Source organism: Gorilla gorilla, chromosome 10 (assembly GCF_029281585.2).
Source record: "Gorilla gorilla gorilla isolate KB3781 chromosome 10, NHGRI_mGorGor1-v2.1_pri, whole genome shotgun sequence".
NCBI lineage: Eukaryota > Metazoa > Chordata > Mammalia > Primates > Hominidae > Gorilla > Gorilla gorilla.
In genome coordinates, this window is record NC_073234.2 from 72700652 (window position 1) to 72722052 (window position 21401).

The 21401-nt window shown below is 41.7% G+C and overlaps 1 pseudogene; it reads left to right on the forward strand.

Moving 5' to 3' along the window:
- Nucleotides 1-20630: 20630 nt before the first annotated feature.
- LOC101130324 (large ribosomal subunit protein eL29-like) lies at nucleotides 20631-21124 on the forward strand (annotated as a pseudogene).
- The last annotated feature ends 277 nt before the right edge of the window (nucleotides 21125-21401 follow it).

Below are 21401 nucleotides of genomic sequence, written 5' to 3' on the forward strand. Positions count from 1 at the left end.
CATGTTTATGCCGGCCTGTTTTATAATTAACTGTTTAAGCATCTCCTCTAAGATCATAGGACTTGGGGTTGTGAGATCCCACAGACAACATGTTCATCTCCACATAAAGCTGTGTCCAAATGATTTCAGACTGATGGATATCAGAATTTTCCTCTTGCTACAAGAAAGAGTTCCAAGATGGAGACTAAACAACATCCCTTGGTATCTCATTCCAAGGGTTGGGGAAGTTCTGTGCCAGCAAACCACTTTGTGGTTGCATTAGATGCTCTCTGCCGCCTGTGGTTAGCTGGAAGTCAGTTTACCACAGGACTTTTATCACCCAGCAGCTGCATTTAGCTTTCTGGGTGACCCTGGCTCACACTCCAAACCAGACAAAAGCCCTGAGGGGATTTTTAAGGATCATCCAGAAACCCTCAGAAATGCAGGGAGTCTATGCCACATCTACAGAAACAAGGAAGATTAAAAAATACAAAAAAAAAAAAAAATTTAAAAACTACCATGATCACTTTGGCGTCCTCTAGAGGCAACTTTCTTCCATCTTGTAGATTGTGAAACAGAACATTCGGGGGAATTTCATGTCAGTACAGAGACAAACATCTTGTGAGCGATTTCCTCATATGACTTACCAGTACCCTTTCCTACATTCTTTTTGTTGATTACTTTACATGACCACACGATCCCTTTTCTCATGGAAACGTCATCATAAAATCCTGTACCATGGAAAAAGAAACCAACAACAACAAAATTAAAGCCAGAGCTTCGATTGTGTCTATCAGTTCTGTTTATTTTGATGCAAGCCTTGAAGGTAGCCCTTCAGTCATCCTTTCTAAATGCTTCCCATTCACAAACATGTGATTTGAGTTGGTTTTATCCCCTTTTAACAAATGAGGGAAACTCTGATAGGATGTATTATAATCAAGAACATGGTATTTACAGTCTGACAGCCTATAATTCTCAACACCACCACTTCCTGTCTTTGGGTAAGTTACTTAACCTTTCTGTGCCTCAGTCATCTCAAGTGACAAATGGGTAAAATAAGAGCACCTTCTGCATCACAGTGCTGTGAGGATTAAATGAAATAATGCTCATAAAGCACATCAGCATCCTTCATGTTTATCTAGTATTTCTAGGGACTCACTGGAGTAGAGGAGAAAAGATTCAGGAGTCATGTAACAAAAGTACCCACCTCATAGGGTTGTTGAAAGCAGTAAATTAGTCAATGAAGACGAAACACTAAGATAAGGCTTGGCATGACACTTCATAATAAACACTATAAACTACTTGCTGTTGCTGTTGTGGTTATCTTTATTTTACAGTTGAACAAACTAAAACATACAGAGGTTAAGTAACTTGCTTGGGAACCAGAGAGCCTGTAGGCTATGGCATCAGGAATTAAAAGCAGGCACTGATTCCATGACCAATGCCCTCTACCATTATTCCTTCTCTATGTATAATAACGATTATATCATTATCATTTTGACAACAGAGATAAGCTTCAAGTAGGCTTACTCACTGTCACCTTAATGAAGAGCAGTTTCTAATTCACCAGCCTGCTAAGTACATACTCCGTTGCAGGAGCATACTGAATTAAATCAGTAACAGTTTAGCCACCCATTAACCATTCTTCTGGGAGTATAGGATAGAAATCCTTATCTGTTTTATAGTAAGATGCTATTTTCCTGCTGCTACACTCTTTCAGTTGATCAGGGAGAGAAGAAAAAGTGTTCTCGGGGAGTCTTCTGGCAGGCGGAGGTGAACCAAGTCAAATGTCCTGGTGATCTCTGACCTTTCTTTATCAAAGACTCTAGACCACTCCACTTTCTGATGGAATGATCAGGAATGTCTAGCATAGGGAATGCTTCCTGCTCCTCCCAGAGGTGTCCTGAGAATTTTCCTAATTTCTTTTGAACTTAGATAGAGCCATTCTATGCTTACAATTGTTAGCAAACAATTGTAATCCCTAATTGCAATTATAATGGTAATATCCTGTTCTAATAAATCCCGTTATAATAAATGTGCTCCCTAATCCCGTTATAATAAATGTGCTCCCTGATGTATGGTTTACTTCCATGACCTTTGTGTTAGCATGCTACCAGCTCTGCTATCGAAGCTGCTAAAGCTCAGAGCCTTCCCAGGTTAAGGATTTCCCATTGATTTTAGTTTCTGAAAACAAATTTCCAGTGGGCCAATGAGGCACTTACCACCAGATCATTTCCACTGGTGAAAAGTTGTTTCTATTCAGCTTCCTACCTGCAACTGCTGAGGCTATGGAAACTCAAATCTTTTTGGTCATCTTATTTTCTCTGAGGGCAGAGAGCGAAAAGGAGATAGTTCTTTGTTCTGGAGAAGACACGTTCTCCTTAGACATTTTCTAGCTATTGAAATGTATTTTAAAAATACTGATGTTTTATGTTTTGAGATGCACACAAATATATATTTAAAAGCGAGGCTTTCTTTGGATGTGGTGCCAAGATGTGTGCCTTCCTTTGTGCTCAATTTGACTATGAGTAGTACATTGTCCTATCCCCTGGTTAGACCAAGTGATAAAATATTTCATCAGTTAGTTTACCCTTCTATTCACATGCTATACAAAGGAGAGAGGCCATTGGTACCGAAGTAAAATCATCTGAAAAAAGCTTTCCTTGGAAGTACTATCTAGACTAGAGAAAGACATTTTAAGTTTGAATATTCATTTTGAAGACTCAAGTCATCATTCTTAGCTGGTCTCTATTAACATTAAAAGCAGTGAGACAACAATATAATGCCACTGACCTTTACTGTGAAAAGCTCAAAGTTCTGTATGTTAGGTCTTAGATGGTCTCTCAGGTGTGTTATTGTTTCCAATAACAGATAGAGAAACTGGATTTGCAAAGATATAAAGGGCCCTGAACAAATCATTAAATGGAGACAGAAGAAAACAAATTTCTCTCACTATTCAATGCTTTGCCTTTTAATATACAGAGTAATTCCCAGTATAAGGTTGGTAAGTGCAGCTACAATGTAATTACCCCTTAGGGAACATGGATACAAAATATAAGCATATTCATTGATTAATGAATGTCACTGAGTACTCAGTACAAGCCAGGTGTTGCTCCAGGCAGAAGGGAGTGAAGTCCCTAACCCACCAACGAGTTTACACTCTGGCCGGGGAAGACAGAAGACAAATCAAAATGTCCTCCCGCCACGCAATCACACATTCACCTAGACCTTATTATGAAGTTTGGTGTAAGTAAATAACTGGGGGTGACCTGGAGAAGCTAGTATATTTATATTGGGAAGAGAATGGGAATTAAGGTTGGGAGTTGAAAAATGAGAGAAAGCTTCAGAAGATACAGGAGTGGTGGATATAAAAAGTGGTGAAGTTAAGGGAGAATGAATTTGTACAACGTTTTGCTGCTTTTCTATGACATGAAAATGCACTTTCTCTTCCCCAGTCCCATTTTGAACTGTTTTAGAGGGACTGAATAAAACTATGAATTAATTCAAATTACTTTTTTGGTTGCTTATTGGAGTGTGTTTTCTGTGAGATGGGATCATGACACCTCCTGACCCCAGCCTGTCTGGTACAACCTTGTCCTGTCTGAAATAATCCCATGCATTACGGTGTTCCCATCTGGAAACATTCTCACTGGAAGCTGAGGAGAAAAGAAAATAGGAACGTTTCTCAAGTCTAGGGGGTTGGAGGAATGTCCTGCCAAGGGGTATTCCCCAGTGAAGGAGGGGGACCCACTCATTCACCAGTTACTGGCAAGGACAAGAGAGAGTCTGGAGCTCCTTTTTCTCCTCCCACCCCCTTCACTCATTTTCTAGCCTCTGCCCTAGTTTGGATCCTTACACTTGACCCTGCCTGCACAAAACCTGCACCTCCGTCCCTATCTCCTGCCTTTCCTCACATGCTCCAGGCTGAGAATTAACCTCTTTCTTCCAAAACACCTTCTCTTCCCTTTGTTCCCAATGGAAACTCCATGCCCTCATGACATCTGAACTACCCGTGAGGCGATCAAACATCTCCAAACTTTTCACTTGGCCAACAAGGTGATGACACCATAACTGAGGTCCTTTAGGATGAGGAACATCTAAATGTTTGGGGAATGAATTTTTTATATGTGTGTTGTCTCAGTTTTGCATGGCTATAAAGGAATACTTGAGGCTGGGTAATTTATAAAGAAAAGAGGTTTATTTGGCTTATGGTTCTGCTGGCTCTACAAGAAGCATGGTGCTGGCATCTGCTTCTGGTGAGGGCTTTAGGAAGCTTCCAATCATGGCAGAAGGCAAAGGAGGAGCAGATGTGCCACGTGGCAAGAGAGGGAGCAAGAGAGAGATGGGAAGGGTGTCACACTCTTCTAAACAACCAGATCTTGTATGAACTGACTCATTACAGTGAAGACTGCACCAAGCACCTCATGAAGGATCCACTCTCATGACCCGACCCACACACCTTCCACCAGGCCCCATCTCCCACACTGGGGACCATTTTTTTTTTTTTTTTTTTTTTTGAGACAAGGTCTCACTCTGGTGCCCATGCTGGAGTAGAGTGGTGCGATCTTGGTGCATTGCATCCTCCACCTCCTAGGTTCAGTCAGGCTCAAGTGATCCTCATGCCTCAGCCTCCCCAGTAGCTGGGACTACAGGCATGAGCCACCACGCCCCGCTAATTTTTGTATTTTTAGTAGAGATGGGGTTTCATCACGTTGTCCAGTCTGGTCTCGAACTCCTGAGCTCAAGTGATCTGCCCACCTCAGCCTCCCAAAGTGCTAGGATTACAGGTGTGAGCCATCATCCTGGCCAGGGATCAAATTTTAACATGAGATTTGGAAGGGACAAATATCCAAACCATATCAGTAGTTTATAGTTGCTCTAGTACATTCAAGAAGAATTATTCAGTAGGCATTTTCCTTTTTCTCCCATCACACCCTTTGACTGAGGGATGAATTTAAGACAGAACAGTCTAGGCTCTAGATATCAGACAAGAATCTAGTGGAAGAGGAAGACAGCAGTATCAGTTGACACCCCTTGCCCTGGCCAAAAAGAGGGAGAGGGTGTGGTTGGGGGAGAAAAAAGAATGTGTGAACCCCGCTTCTCTACTTTACAAAAGAGGTGCTTGCACACAAACATTGTCTTCTTGCTGCTTGAAAGTTTACTAATTCAAGATTTATTTATTCAAATATTCCAGAAATGATTAAGGAGAGAGACCATCATTCTTTCATTCCTTCCTGCAAACTGTTTAATTAATACTTGTTTCCTTCTTTGTTTCTTCAAGGTTTTGGAGACAGAGGGAACAGAACCACAGAATCATAGATTGGGTTGGGGTCCCCAGGTTTTCAGGTTCCGCAGAAAGGAGGTTGGGCTGAACACTAATTGAAAAGGAAAGGATGGTGACCACTTTGGTTCTGGTCTCAACTCAGATTTACGATGCCAACATCAGACCAGGCCAGTGACGGGAGAGTTGCATCTGAGGCCGTCATCTCCAGGTTTTCCAAAGTTTCAGACTCAGTGTTCTCTTGTGCTAAAGTCCCTGGTCATCAGCTCTCAGTTAGTCCTGAATAGTGATGAAAAACAATACAAATACCCATGTCTGCTCTTGTTTATCCCAGGAGATGTTTTCAAATTTCATCTGGTTTATCATGACACCAAGAAGCATCATGTTCTTTCTCCCATCTTCAGGGTCAAGAATTTGATTCCCAGTTGCTGAGAAAGGCCAGACTTCTCCTAGGAAGAAATATCTCTGTTAAAGAAGTCTGTGTCAGGTTATTTCATCTGTTAGCCGCAGAACCAGAAGATAATGAGGCCTATTCGACAGAGATTAGCATTGACAAATGGTACACATTTTTGAACTCATTTCAAAGTACAAACTCCCATTTCATTTCATTTTCTAAGGCTCTGAATAACTTATAGACAATTTAATTGGCTGTATTTGGGATAGAGAATTCCTCAAATGCTGAGTATAATATTTGGATTTAAAGAAAAAGACACCATAATAGAGGCCATTGTTCAAGTAAGTAGAGACAGGTTCATGTATTTTAAACTTTGGATAAAATATAAAGAAGATCATTGAGCTCTAATTTGAAAGAATTCCACTGAAAGACTCAGAAAACAATCCATTGTGAGAATATGAGACAGAATTAAAATATTTGTTGGACAATTGTTTGCAAAGAAGCATTTATTTTATATCACTTTTTAACAAGACTGAATTGTCAAACTGTTTAAAATTCCATTGGAAAAATTTGGATTATCACAAAAGTGTTTACTCTTTTATCCTTCCTTGTATATTGGATTACTCGTGGAGGACAACGGAAAGAATCTGAGAAATGCTGGTGTTAGCAGCAAATCAGACTGCATTTCAGAAACCTTATAGGCTATGTAAACACATGTCACCTTTGGACATGTATTATCATAGCTGCAATATTACTGGTGCAATGTCAGGCACAAAGAAATGAAAAATTCCAGCACTATCAGCAGACATGATCCTTTAGAAGATGATGGTACAAGAAAAACATTCCTCCAATATAATGACCATGCTTGCTTAAGAAGAAAAGAATCATCTTTATTCTGTTTTGTTAAATACCACCATTAACTGCAGAAGCTATGATTCATCGCTCGTGCAGTAATATATGCCCTTTTAAAGTCATCCTGGAACTATGGCATTATCACCTATGAAGATTTTGCAATCATGTATGCCCTAGATCACTCGCTGAATGTACATTCATGTAAAAATATGTTTAGAACAAGACAACATTTTTTGATATTAAAGTCACTTTTGATTATTCATTCTGATACTAAATGGGCATTTCCACCAAATTTCTTATAATATCTGAGTTCTAGAGGCACAGATAATTTACAATGAAGCAACAGTTCCTGGCTGCCTGAGGATCACTCAGAGGGATTATAACAACAGGTTTCTGGGCTCCAGCCCCAGAGTTTCTGATTCGGTGCTACTAGGGTGGAGCAGAGAGTACACTTCTAACAAGTTCCAGGTGATGGAGATGCTGATTTCCTAGGGAACACACAAGGAACACTGCAATAATGAAACAGGCAGGGAGAATGCCAAAAAGCCATTTTTTGGGAAAAGAAAAAAATCTCTATGTGTCATCAGGCTAGGCTTGTGAAGAATGAAGAGACCGCTAAGCTTTTCCCCAGAAGCCCGGCTTCTGTATGGCCTGCCCATCTATACACAGAACCTTCTGCCTCCTGTTTTCTGTTCTCCCTTTCCTACATCCAGTTCTCAAGAGAGCTCACAGATCTTGCTATCTTAATTTACCCTAAGGTGTAAGTTAATCACAGCAATTATTCCTCGTAGAGACTTTTAACACGGATCAAAACTTTATTCCCAAGAAACGAAATTCAAACAAGGAAAGTGCATTTATTTTAAATGGGAAACTTTTTGTTATATTTCCACTCTATCGACTCATTACACCAGAGTGATCTAAACAGCACATCTCTTCATGCTACTTCTTGCTCAAATTCTTCAATGACCTTCTATATCCTACAGGTACATTTTAAATTTTTAGCGAGGCTCCCAGGCCTTTCAATATATGCCACTGCCTACATGTTCAACCTTATCTACCACTTCTCCCTCTTTCCACTTTAAATACAGTACTGAGCTATTTCAAGTTATCTGAAAATGTTCTGTTCTCAGGCTCAGCTGCATAATTTCTGGGGACAAATGGAATATGAAAAGCCAAGGCTCATTGTTCAAAATGTACTAAAGAATTTTAAGACAGCAAGGGCAGAGCATTTGCCCAAGAGCAGAGGCTTCTCAGCATGGGTCCCTGAGTGATGGCATGCTACAGGCCCATGAAGTGACCTATTCTAGAGATAATAACTCATAAATCCCCTGGCACTTGTTTTCAGGTGTCACAAAGAAACTGCTCAAATATTTTAATTTCCTTTTGCTCTGAATTACTATCTTTAGATCTGTTGAATTTTAAGTATAGGAATGCACTTGAATTTTACCACAGTGCATTTGTTCTTTTTCCAGGAAAACACTTGCATGACTAGAGCATGCAACACACTCCCTTGACCCTGGTGCCACTTACTCTCCTCAAGCCACTGTCATACTCTTTCACGCTTTGGTACCTTTGCAGCATACTATTCCCTCCTTCTGAAATGCCATTCACCTGTCTGTCATCTGATAAACGCCCACTCACCACCAGCTGCTCGGCTCAGGCTCCGCCTTTGCTGTGAGGCCTTTCCCAATACCTGCGGGGCAGATTTAGGCTCAGGGTGCACATCTGCACTTTGTCATTAATTTATTGGATCTTAATCTTGTTCGTATGAACAAGAGACTCTAGGTTATTCAAAGGCATCAATAGATCTTTGTATCTTCCATGTCTAGCATGGTGGCCTGGAGGAAGGATTCAAAAGTACTTCTTAAAATAAAAAGATGAGTGGTCAGCTTTAACATTTTTTACTTATTTCACAAGTAGTTTCTTGGAAGAAAAACATTTCTAAAGTCAAGGGGTAGCTTAAATGTGATTCTATCTTTTGGAATTACTAGGCAGGGTTGTTAATTTACTTCTAGTTTCCACAAAGGGAGGACATTCTGGAGAAAGAACTGAACTTCGTGGTCTTTCAAATCTAATCCATGTGGGTTTGAGCCCTGGAGATGTGTTCAGTCCTGCTCAGTGGAGGATTGTGGCAGATGGGACAATTTGAAAATGTCACCAAGAATGCCTCCCTAGACTGGTTGCATATGGGAAATTTTATTCTTATTTCAAATATCAGCAACTATTTGAGGTCTACAGTCAATTTCTTAGGGCTGACGATCTAGTCTGTGGTTGCTGTAGGTTCTTCGTGCCTCCTCCTCCTTCGTGACTTCTGACTATTCTGACTGTTGCCCTACCATGGGTGGGTGCAGAAATACCTTTCATGCTGAAATTCAAACCAATAAAGTCTGCTTTTTTAAAACGTATGGTTTGTCTATGAATTTCATGTACCCAAGCTATCTTCATTCCTGGCTGACACATAAAAGAGCATTAGCAGAATATCATATTTACTTAGGTTTTTTTTTTTCCTCTAAATTGCACATATTGTTCTGAGCACAGTATAAGAGAAAATCTAGGAAATCGTTTAAAATTTTAACCTTTTAACATGTGCTTTAGCAATTGGTGTGTACCCTGTCCTTGCACACAGTCTAAGGGGTTGTAACAGCATTTGCTTGTTTCTTTCTGGCCAGGTCATGGAGAGAAGAGAGCTCATTGTTACCAGCTTTCTGCCTACATTGCTGTTCTCAGTCTTTCTTGCTTTACTTTTGTTTGTTTCCTTTTCTCTTGAAGCTGGTGCACTTTCATTCCTTCAACACACCTCCAGCCTGGTGGATATCACTAATGAACTGGGAGAAAGGATGGCCACGTCCGGGCATGAATCTAAAAATGCAAGAAAATCCTCAACAGGTTAGATGCATCTTCAGCAGGTGCTGAAACCTAAATCTCCATTGGGACAGGTAAGTTTATCCACCTGCTCTGAAAGCAAATCCTAGACTGTCTAAACCAAGTGACTCATTAAGAGGAGCAGGAAACACATGAGAAAGCTTGGATTGAATCAGAAAGTTGACTAGCAAGGCAGCTTTATCCTTCTCTTGGATGTTAATGGTTCAGTTTTAATTTTAACCTGTTTGGGTGGATTTCCTATTGACTCATTCATTCTGAGTTTTGTCAAACATGCATTCCCAAATGCAAGTCCGATTTGCTTGGATACTTAATTCATTTGGGAGCCTTAAACTTGCTTTCCTAGGCTGGACTCTCAGGGTTGGGAGGGATTTCGATGGGTTATGCAGTCTGTCCCCATCTGACACCTGAATCTGTCCTACCACTGCCATGCCTGGGTCTGTGTCCTCTTTGCCTACACATTCCCAGGGGTGGAAAATTAACTGCTGTCCAAGGTTGCCTACTTAATCCTTGATCAGCTCTATTAGCAATATCTTCTTTTCATAAGCCACACATCAGCTAAGGTCAGCTTGCCCTTTCAGGATTCAAATGAAATTGTTTTGCATTCTCCTTCCTTATGTGGTGAGCCATTTAACAACTTTCTCAAACTCTCTGCTAATCTTTGACATGTGGGCAGGTTGTTTATAATGTTCCTGGCTACCTCTGGCTGAGGCCTAATCACTCCATGTATGGGCTCCCTCTCTTTTCTGTGCCTGCTCTCTGTTCTGTGTACCCTGTCACTCCACACTGAACATTCCCCGTCTTCCTGTTTGGACATTCTACGGGAGCCTGTCTCAAACACAAGGCTATGTGATGTGTGGGATGGATTTTAACAGGAGAATTGGGGCAATTGTTGGAGTTTACAGGACATCAACCAAACAACCTATGATTACATATTAGACACTTCTATTCTTTAAAGTCTTTCAGCCACCCCATCACCAGGAGCCTCTCTCCTTGGACACTTTTTCTGTAGCTTCGGCCTCTCAGCATGGCACTTGGCCCTGTCTCTTCTTCTAACTCCTCCCTCTTCTGTTTAGTTTCATGCTTCTATATCAACTTCTAGTTAGCTTCTTCTACATAGAAATTTGATTTTGCTTTTTATTCTTCTAAACTTTGACCTTTGGACCTCATGCCCCACAGCCTGGGCAGTTTGTCGACATATCTTTCCAAACATTGCCCATTTCCTGGAAGTCTTGTGCCAGCTGTTACCCTGCCTCCATGTGGTTACCTGAAGCCTAAGTCTGACTCACTGTAGCTTCTATCTCATTCATTAAAACCTGCCCTCTCGGAGATCGAGACCATCCTGGCTAACACAGTGAAACCCCGTCTCTACTAAAAAAATACAAAAAATTAGCCGGGCGTGGTGGCGGGCGCCTGTAGTCCCAGCTACGCGGGAGGCTGAGGCAGGAGAATGGCGTGAACCCGGGAGGCGGAGCTTGCAGTGAGCCGAGATCGCGCCACTGCACTCCAGCCTGGGCGACAGACCGAGACTCCGTCTCAAAAAAAAAAAAAAAAAAAACCTGCCCTCTCTTCACTGGCCTGTTGCTCTGGAGTCATTGCTACGGTCAGAAAGAACACAGGTTTTGGAATTAGACCTGAATTTGAATCCCAGACTTACTACTCAAAAGCTGTGTGATACCCATCATGCTATCTTTTGAGGCCATGTTTTTCAGCCATGAAATGGTGACAATTATACCCCCTAAAAGCTTTGTGTGATAATTTGATTAGGTGATGCACAGTGTCTGGTATATGGTACACACTCAAAAATGTTTATTTCCTTTCCTTCTTCTTATTGAGCTTCAAATTGCAGCATTGCTGTAGGTGAATCTTCCTCAGACTGGCTGGATCCATTTATTTTGACCTCTGCCCCTTACCTACTTGATATCTTGGCTCTCAGGGATTTTTAATCCAGTCTCTGCTTTCATCCCCGTCTTTGGATTTCAGTACTCAGCTACTTCCACTCTATGCTCCAGATGCATGGAACTAGTCGGTGATCCCAAACTTTCTCATCTCTGGAAGCTTGCCATGATATTTTCCACTTTTTTGCATGGACAGCCTCTACTCAGGTATCACTTAAACACCACCCTCCCATCCAGAAAACCTTCCCTGATTCTCCCGAGACCAAGTTGGGTATCACTACTGCCTGTTCCCCCAGCACCCTGTGGCTATCCCCATGGCAGCACCCAGCACACTGTTCTGAAATCCCTTGTTACTTGGCTATCCCACAGATTATAAGCTTCCAGAGGCAGAGGTAGACCCTTCATCAAGTTTTTATCCCTAGGCTGTGGCATACAGTAGCCGGTCAAGAATGTTCAGAGGTGAAGAAATGTGCCTGCCTTGCTTCCACGTTATGAGGCCTCATAGTCCTGACTTGACAGACAATAAGCATCGCCTTGAATCACTTAAAAACCATTTTCCTTCCCCTGTCCCATCTGGTCCCCTGGTCACATATACAATATTATAGGAATATATTTCACAAGCAATAAAGAATTATTGAAGAAAGAGAAAATTCAAGATCTACATTTCACTTAACTTTGATAAAAAGTTACATAATGTAGGTGAGACGCTGGAGTTTAGTAAACAGAGGTAAAGAATAATAAACTGCAAAAAAAAAAAGTCTAGCAAATGAGAACCCCGATGCTCTAGGTAAACAGCATTTGACAATTGACAGATAACTGTGGAAAGAGTGGGGGAATGTGTAAGAAGCATATTATGGAAAAGACAAAGGTAATACATAAAGTACTGAACACGGGGGGGATGCAGGGGCATTTACATTCATACATGATTCCTTAACTTCATTGTATCCTATTGTTAACATAACACATACATTGCAGGAAAAGAAATTTCTCTTTCTGCCTCTCCCTCTGTTTGTCCGTATGATGCTAACTAACTTGGAAATAGCTTCAGAGATGACGGGCCTTAAGTCATGGCTCACAGATATCTGTGAACTGTCCTGCCTGAGTAGTGCTTAATCCAAGTCCAGAATTTTCCAAATGGCATTAGGAGTGCTGAGATCACTGTGAAGTGGCGGCCCTCTTACTTTGTGTGAAGATGTAGGAGAACTTGTCAGGGGCGACTGAGGGAAATTCTGGTTGCCATATCTCTTTTTTGCCATCTCACAAGTAGCCCCTCAGTATCCCTGAAAAAAAAAGTAAATCAGAGATGCCATCATGGCTCTCACAACCCAAATCTCACTAACATGCAATATTTAAAAATTTTAAGTCAACAAACAAAGTAACTTGGAACATATTCTTTATTTCGGTGCTAAAACCTTTTTTTAAAATATATAACATTCCAAACACAAGCCCTTAAATACTAGTAATATTGATACTAGGTAAATGTGATAATATTTATGATTTATTGACCCACCACATCGGTTATTTTAATATCCACAGGAACCCAGCCTGTGACGTGGGTGGAGTCCCAGGTTGGAGATTAACAAAGAATGCATCCCTGCCCACCCTGGACATGGGCTCACACATAAGAAAGCCCAGCCAGGCACATGTTCCAGAAGGCACCCTTTGTTCAGAGCTGGGCATTCCTTTGGTGTGGGGAAAGGACTGTATGATTTCACTGGCATTTCCATATCAGAGAGGAATTCGACTAGAAAGCGTTGTATTTGAGCTGTATGAGGGGACCACTCCAGAAGCAATTTTAGACCAGTTATTTGTGTTTTTTGAGGCTTAGATGCTCATTTGCACAAAGGGTACAAAATGAATAGCAGTAACAGTTAGGAAACAGGTGTGGCTATTATAACAAGTCAAAATAATTGTGGCTTAAAAGAAGCAGGCATTTATTTCTCTCTCATGCTAGTCTGAACATAATCAGTCTAGAGCTGAGAGGATGGCTCCACAGTCTCGAGACCAGACTCCTCCTAGCCTGTTCTGCATCTTCAACACTCAGCTTTCATCTCGTAGCTACATTGTCTTTTCTCAACTCTTGCCTCACGTTCACCTTCCAGCCAGAGGGAAAGGAGAAGGGGAGGGAGAAGGCACAATCCTTCCTTATGGGCATAAACCTCAAGTTGTTTACACCTTTTCTGTTCACATCCAATGAGCTAGCACTTAGTCACATGGCCACAACAATCTGTAAGACAAGCTGGAAGATGTATTCTTTAGCTGGGATACCATGGACCCAGTTAAAACTCAGTACTTATTTCATTAACAAAGCAAGGAAGAAGGCATACTCAAGAACAGCCAACAATTACCCTTAAACTTCCCTGTGATCTTCTGCTAAAATAATACAGGCAGAATGTCTCGCATAAAGTCAATGTTCAATGCTAATTGTTAACGGTGTTTTAATAAGCAAAAACTTAAGTCAGTCAATTTGATTTCCTTCTTGATAAAGAGATAAAACTATACCTTCACACAGAGACTTACAATAAGGTTTATAAATGAGTGACATTAGGAGATAAAGTGACTTGCTGGTATTGGCCTCCTGGACCTGCTCAGTTCTGGGTACTGAAGGCTTTATCCATGGGCCCAGCCTTGCCCAGTGCCTCAACTAATCTTAATCAGGATTTCTCTGGCAGGGAGTCTTACAGCTCTGTGTTCAGAATCTGGCATGTCTTGGGTGAGTCCAAATTGCAGCTCCCTTAACACTCTATCCATTTTTCCAACTCATGCATCTGAGCCTCTGTACCACTTGTTCCCCTCCTCTACTTGTCCAAATGGACCTTATGATCAAGCCCAACCAAACATTACACAAGGGAGGTAACACACAACTCTTGCATATGTGGCAATTCTGTTATTCTTTAGAGCCATCTGTCTTTCATGCTCTGATCCCCTATCGAGTTCAAAGGAAAGAAAGGAAGGAGACAATCAGAAGCTGAGGTGGACGGACACTGTGCCAGAGAGAAATGTGCCAGGATAGAAGCCAAGAAAATAAGAACACATTTAGGGCAGTATGATTTTGCAGTAGTGAGTGGTCACACAACAGTCCTCTGTAAACTTCAGGTCACAATATATGAAAAGTCCACCACATTGAGGGGGAGGACTAAGTGGAGTGGGAGGCAGGAGGAAGTTGATTCCCACATCATTGCATTCTCAAATGATTCTGACACTCAGTAGGACATCCAAGAAGGATGTACAGTAGTAACCCCTTACCTGTCGTCTCAATCCTGTGGTTTCAGTTACCTGTGGTCAACCGTGGTCTGAAAATATTAAATGGAAAATTCCGACATAAACAATTCACACGTTTTAAACTGTGTGCCCTCCCTCCCTATCTTACCCAGGATGTTAATCCTCTCTTTGTCCAGCGTCTCCATGCTATCTACCCTCCCTGCCTGTGATTTACTTAGTAGATTTCTTGGTTAACAGATCTGTTGTCATGATAGCAGAGTGCTTGTGTTCAAGGGACCCTTATGTTACTTCATAATGGTCCTAACCACAAGAGGAGTGATGCAAGGCAATTTGGATACACCAAAAAGAAACCATAGTCTTTACGTGAAAAGGAGGAGTTTCTCAACTTAATAAGAAAAAAAGAATTGTATGCTGAGGTTGCTAAAACCTACAGTAAAAACAGACCTATCTGTTAAATTGTGGAGAGGAAAAAAAAATGTGTGCTAGTTTTGCTGTTGCCCTTTAAACTGCAAAATTATTGCCACAGTGCATGACAAGCACTTAGTTAGGATAGAAAAGGTATTAAATTTGTGGGTGGATGTGAACAGAACTGTGTTTGATTGGGTTCCTACAATCCATGATTTCAGGCACCCACTAGCAGTGTTGGACCATATCCCTCTTGGGTAAGAGGGGACTATTGTACCCACAAAGCAGAGTTTAAAATTACTGTCTGGCAAAGTTACTTTCTAACTAAGATATTTCACTGACAACTAGAAAAATTTCAAATTAACCTGTGGGCTTGTCCCACTGTAAGTGGGTAAATGAATAACATTTTACAATAGGTGTTTCCTGGGCTTTCTCTATCAAAAATGCAGTAGTCAAACCAGGTAGAACAAGACTCAATAATAGGAGAAAGCTCACAGAGACAATAATAGATGAAACAGGAATATGACTCATACAATATGAGAGTGTCAAGGGATCTCAGTGGTAGCTCAGAAAACACTGTTGAGAAAGATATGGCCCTGTTTAGGCCATCAGTTTGGATAGTGGCAGAGCCAAAACTGAAGCCTAAGCACTCAGGGCTTCTGGTCCAGTGAGCCTGGTAGGTACTTTCTCACATCAGAGGAATTTATTATTGTGAAAAGGAAATACTTCCTGTGATAAATCATTAATATACCTCTAAAATTTTTTTTATCAAAAAGGATGAGCTTTCAGATGATGAAACAAATTCTAAGCATATAAATGATAACATCCAACTGTTTGTTGTATAACCACATTCCTAAGGAATTTGCAGAGTGACAAATGACTTCACACAAACATTTGTTTCTGGCTGTACACTTTCTTAGCGGCTTTGGAGGAAATGTTGATTCAAGAATGCAAAAGAGACTGATGATCTGAATTGGCCGGGAATGAGAAAAATCTTATTTAAATGACTGGATCAGAGAATAAGGCAAATGTTTATGCAACACCCCTTCCTATCAGAGTGAAACAATATGGGCCACCTATATCCAGGAAATGCTCCCTTGGAATGGGGAGCTGCTCTGCTTGCCTCTGGACACACTTGCAAGGAAGTGAAAGCAGCCGTCAGGCCTTCCTGATCAACAATTAAAGTGGATGGGAAATTAGCAAATTAATGTACCCGTCATCTCACACAGTTGGCAGGTGAGGGCTTTGGAAGCAGATCTAGGTGAAAAATGCACTGCACAAGGTGTCAGAGGACCTGGGTTCCAGTCCTAGGTCTGTCACCATTGTTCCAATTGTGTCACCGTGGGCAAGTTACTTAACCTCTCCGGTTGGGCTTCAGTTTCCTTCTCTGTAAACTGAGAGCATTGGACTACATCTTCTCCAGCTCTTCTGTTTTCCAAGGATTCCTATTCAAATGCCTACAACAATCATTCTCAACATAAGGGAATTTTGTGCCCCCCACCCAAAGGACATTTGGAAATATCACACTGATTGTCACAACAGAGGAGAAGGTGCTACTGGCATCTGCTGAGCACAGGCTAGGGATACTGCTAGACATCCCAAAATCCACAGGACAGCCTCTCCACAACAAAGAATTATCCAGCCCAAAATGTCAAGAGTATGGAAGTTTGAAAACACTAACTGAAGGGACAATATAATGATGAGCCCATTTCAGCCAATCATAAATCTTTTGGCTTTTTAAGATAACTTGAAATTTTGGATTTTTATGTAAATATCCCAAATTTAAAGTATAGCAACATGTCAGTTTTTTAAATAAAACACGCTAGGGGCCAAATAAAACAGGGCTTCAGGACAAATCCTGTCTGCAGGCTGTCAGTTTGTGGAATCTTATTTAGCCACATACCGTCCAAGTAATTAATGTAGTTTTGCTGAAAGCATGGATTCCTCCATCTGCATCTGGTTATCTGAGCTAGAGCTAAGCGGGTCAAGGTTAATCCACATTGTGCTCACACACATGTGTGCAATGTAGTGGAAAAAACACTAAATGAAACAACCAGAGATGTTACTGCTTACCATCTGTGTAATCTTGGATTAGAAGCCATTAAATTCTCTGAATAACAGGGTCTCCATTTTTAAGGAGGTTCCCTATCAATATCGTCATTGTCTACTTCTCCAGTTTGTCACAGCATAATAGTATCTTGGAGCAGGAAGAGGCTTTAGAAATCATCCAGTATGCAATTATACCCAGAGAAGTGGTGTGACTTTGCCCACAAGCCCATGGTCAGTTAATAGAAGACCTGGGCTTGAAAGCAAGGTGTCTTAACTCCGTGTCCCAAGTTCTCTGAAGAGAAAAGAAGGAAGGTGATGGGGGAAGAGTGCCAGATGTGTCTCTCAACACAGGCTATTCCAGATGTGGTCCACCAGCACGTGGCCTTCCAGTTGTGCCTGAATAACACCAGATGTGATCCAAGGATTAAATGTGAAGGGATGTGAAAGTGCTCTGGAGCCTGTAAACTGTTAGCCTGTCTCCCAAACGTAAGGATGGTGTTAGTATTAATTTATCTCTGCTGTATGGCCACAGGCAGCTCTTGGCCAACAGCAGTGTGAGTGCCTGGTGGTACTGGTCATAAGAAGGCCTGAGTCACAGCACGTGGCTGGCTCAGCACACAGTTTACTCATAGAAAACCAGGCAAAAGCACATCAGTAACATCACTATGGCTGCTGAAAGGCAGTGTTGTCACAATGCCATGAAGACAAAAAGTTAAGTTGCCATTATTAATTAACATGAGATAATGGCATTAAAAGACAAATCTTCAAGGTCAACCAAGGTTTATAGACATCAAAATCTCTGCACTCCTGCCCTGTCTTCTCTAAGTATCTTCTATACTTTCCTGCTTGAGACTTTTGTTTTCCCTCCATGTGCTGGGTGTCTTACCCCCTTTCCTCTGCTTATCTAAAAGTCTCCATCTCTCAGGGCAGGACAGGACATAAGGTCTCTCACTGAGCCTTCGCCTGAATGAAGTGTGTGCTTGTGCCCACAATTCTACTACACAGGTGACTTTCCTGTCTTATGCCAGGTCAGGGACCAACCACATTTTGTTCTGATGCAGGTGCAGCCAACTCCTCTTGTTGGCTTTAAGTTCTCAGGGTTAATTCCATCTTTGTTTAGCATGTTCATTGTAATTACATGGGAGAGACCTCAGTTTTTGCATCAACTTTCAGCGTTTTTTTTTCTTCCTTAAATATCACAGTTATTTCATGTCAAAATTTCTCCCAAGTCTATTGTGAACATCACTAGCAGTTGTGCTGTCTGCAAAGAGTGAGACGGAACATGCTGCCATGTACTCGGCTGCTCCAGAAGGTTTTACATTTTTTAAGGTAATGATAGAGGTTTCAGTTACTTACAGGATGTAATTATAAATATATATTTGCAATAGAACCAGCTTGATGTGCTTACTTTTCCATTAATAGAACACTCTGCACTTTTTGGAATGCATGTACCAACCTTCCCTTAAAGCTCAGCTGAAACTTTAACTCCCTATTAGGCTTTCCAACCAATATCTTTCTCCTCTAATTTTCCTTAGTTCTGTCTGCTCCACTCATTTAAGGCCTATAATCCCTCTCTTATTGTTTCTAACCGTTTATGTGTCATTACATGTTCCTTGAAGGAAAGAAGATTCACCTACCCCTTCTTCTTCTACCTAATACAAACTACTCACCTCGCAAAACAATCAATAGTTATTTGTATCCACCTTGTGTAGCTTAGTGTTCATTGTTGTTGGAGTTTGTGAGGGCTGGGGGCCTAATACACAGTATCTCACTTCCCAGTTAGAGTGATGAACATTTAGAAAAGTAAGACAGGGAGGTGAAGAGATAAGAGATGAGTTACTAAAGATGAAGTTGGAAGACACAACTCAGAACGAGGTGGTTGGGTGTCCTCAGTGTCCACTGAACTCAGTGGTGGTAGGTGGTACTCAGTGAGAGCTGCCTCCTGCAGATGGGGAGAAGGCTGACCCCACGGAGTGGTGGAGAAAGGATTATCATGTAGACAGCTCACTCCCAAAGGAAGAGGGATAGAGGTATTAAACTCAATCATATTCATTTCAAATAGACCAATCCGAAAATCAGTCTAGCCGCTTTGAGGCAGAATGGGTGAAGGGACAGACAGAAGTCAGGAGCCTTACACTTCTAAGTTCCCTCTGCATGAAGGCCACATAAGAACTGCTCCTCCTCAACAATTATTTTTAAATAGTCAAAAATCTATCAAATTTTGAACACACCTCTTTCAAACCTTGCTAACTGCCAACACAATCTTCTGAAGTTATCCATCACTCATGAAACAACAAAAACAAAGAAGAGTGATTTTATAACATCATAAAATGCTCGTGTTACTAAGGAATTGATATGGTTTGGCTGTGTCCCCACCCAAATCTCATCTTGAATTGTAGCTCCCGTAAGTCCCACATCATGGGAGGGACCCGGTGGGAGGTAATCGAATCATGGGGGCAGATCTTTCCCTGCTGTTCTTGTGATAGTGAACAAGTCTCAGGAGAGCTGATGATTTTATAAAAGGGAGTTCCCCTGCACACATCCTCTTACCTGCTGCCATGTGAGAAGTCCCTTCGCTCTTCATCTTCCACCATGATTGTGAGGCCTCCCCAGCCATGTGGAACTGTGAGTCCATCAAATTTCTTTCCTTTATAAATTACCCAGTCTCGGGTATGTCTTTATTAGCAGCATGAGAACAGACTAATACAGGATTAATACACCAACACTTTGTAATCTGTTCACTGGACTAAATCCTTTCTTTCCTTATGGCTGCATAAATATGACCTACCTATAATTCACCCCCACCTCTCCAGAGACTGGAGGAACTGCCTAAGTATGAATGAAGCCTGTGCATCTCATAGAGATTGGCAAGAAGGATGATATCTGTCTAAGAGGTTAATTAGGCCAATTCAGGGAATAAATTCAAACCCATGCCCAGGATTTTTTAGGGTAAGGGAGCAACTTAGTTTATAAGGTAGCAGGCTAAGGTTTATAACTTAGTACTTGATACTTTCTTCTTCTTCTTCTTTTTTTTTTTTTTTGAGACAGTGTTTTGCTATGTTGGTCAGGCTGGAGTGCATTTGTGCCATCATAGCTCACTGCAGCCTCAAACTCCTGGGCTCAAGTGATCCACCCGCCTCAGCCTCCTAGGTAACTGGGACCACAGGCATGCACCACTACACCCAGATAATTTTTTATTTTTTGTAGAGACAGGGTCTCACTATATTGCCCAGGATGGTCTCAAACTCCTGAGCTCAAGAGATCTTCCTTCTTCAGCCTCCCAAAGTGCTGAGATTATAGGTATGAGCCACCAAACTGGCCTCTTATTCTTAATAGTTCCAAGAAGAAGCTTAGAGTTTCGAAAATAATGCTAACAGGATGTGTCCTGTGGTGATAACTTTTGTGGATAAAGAGTGAAATTTCCCAATAAGTAGGTGTTGATTTCAAAGAGTGGAGGAATAAAAAAGGGCATTATATCTTGGAAAGAAAAGTAGAACTGGGGACAGGAAACAAGGTTAGGAACTGGGGTGGACAGGACTCTGCTTATGAAGCCTTAACTTTGGAGATTTTTCTTTTTGATTACAGAAATATTAAGTGGATGGTCAACTTTTTTTCCCACGATATATCATAATTCTCTTTGGTTTTGTCTCATGCATAAGAATAGTCAGCTATGGGAGCCGTGGCTTATGGTGCAAACATCGCCAAGTCCAAGAACCACACCACACACAACCAGTCCTGAAAATGGCACAGAAATGGCATCAAGAAACTCCAATCACAAAGAAACCCCAATCACTAATCTCTAAAAGGAGTGGACCCCAAGTTCCTGAGGAGCATACACTTTGCCAAGAAGCACAAGAAAGGCCTAAAGAAGATGCAGGCTAACAATGCCAAGGCCATGAGTGCACGTGCTGAGGCTATCAAGGCCCTTGTAAAGCCCTTGAGGTTAAGCCCAAGATCCCAAAGGGTGTCAGCTGCAAGCTCGATCAACTTGCCTACACTGCCCACCCCAAGCTTGGGAAGCGTGCTCATGCCCACATTGCCAAGGGGCTCAGGCTGTGCAGGCCAAAGGCCAAGGATCAAACCAAGGCCCAGGCTGCAACTCCAGCTTCAGTTCCAGTTCAGGCTCCTAAAGGTGCCCAGGGCCCTACAAAGGCTTCAGAGTAGAGATCTCCGTCTGTCAACGTGAGGACAGAAGGACTGGTGCGACCCCCCTGGGCTGCCGTCTGCATGGGGCTGGTGTCTTCCTGTGCTATTTGTACAAATAAACCTGAAGCAGGAAAAAAAAAAAAAAAGAAAACAAGAATAGTCAGCTACATGTTTATAACCTTGTGAGGTGGCAGTAAAGAGCGTAATGGCAGAACTGTCAATGATAGTGAAGCTTATCCCATGCTCAGTCACCACCTCCTTGACCATCTCCGGCTCCACAGAAGCCTTTGAAGAT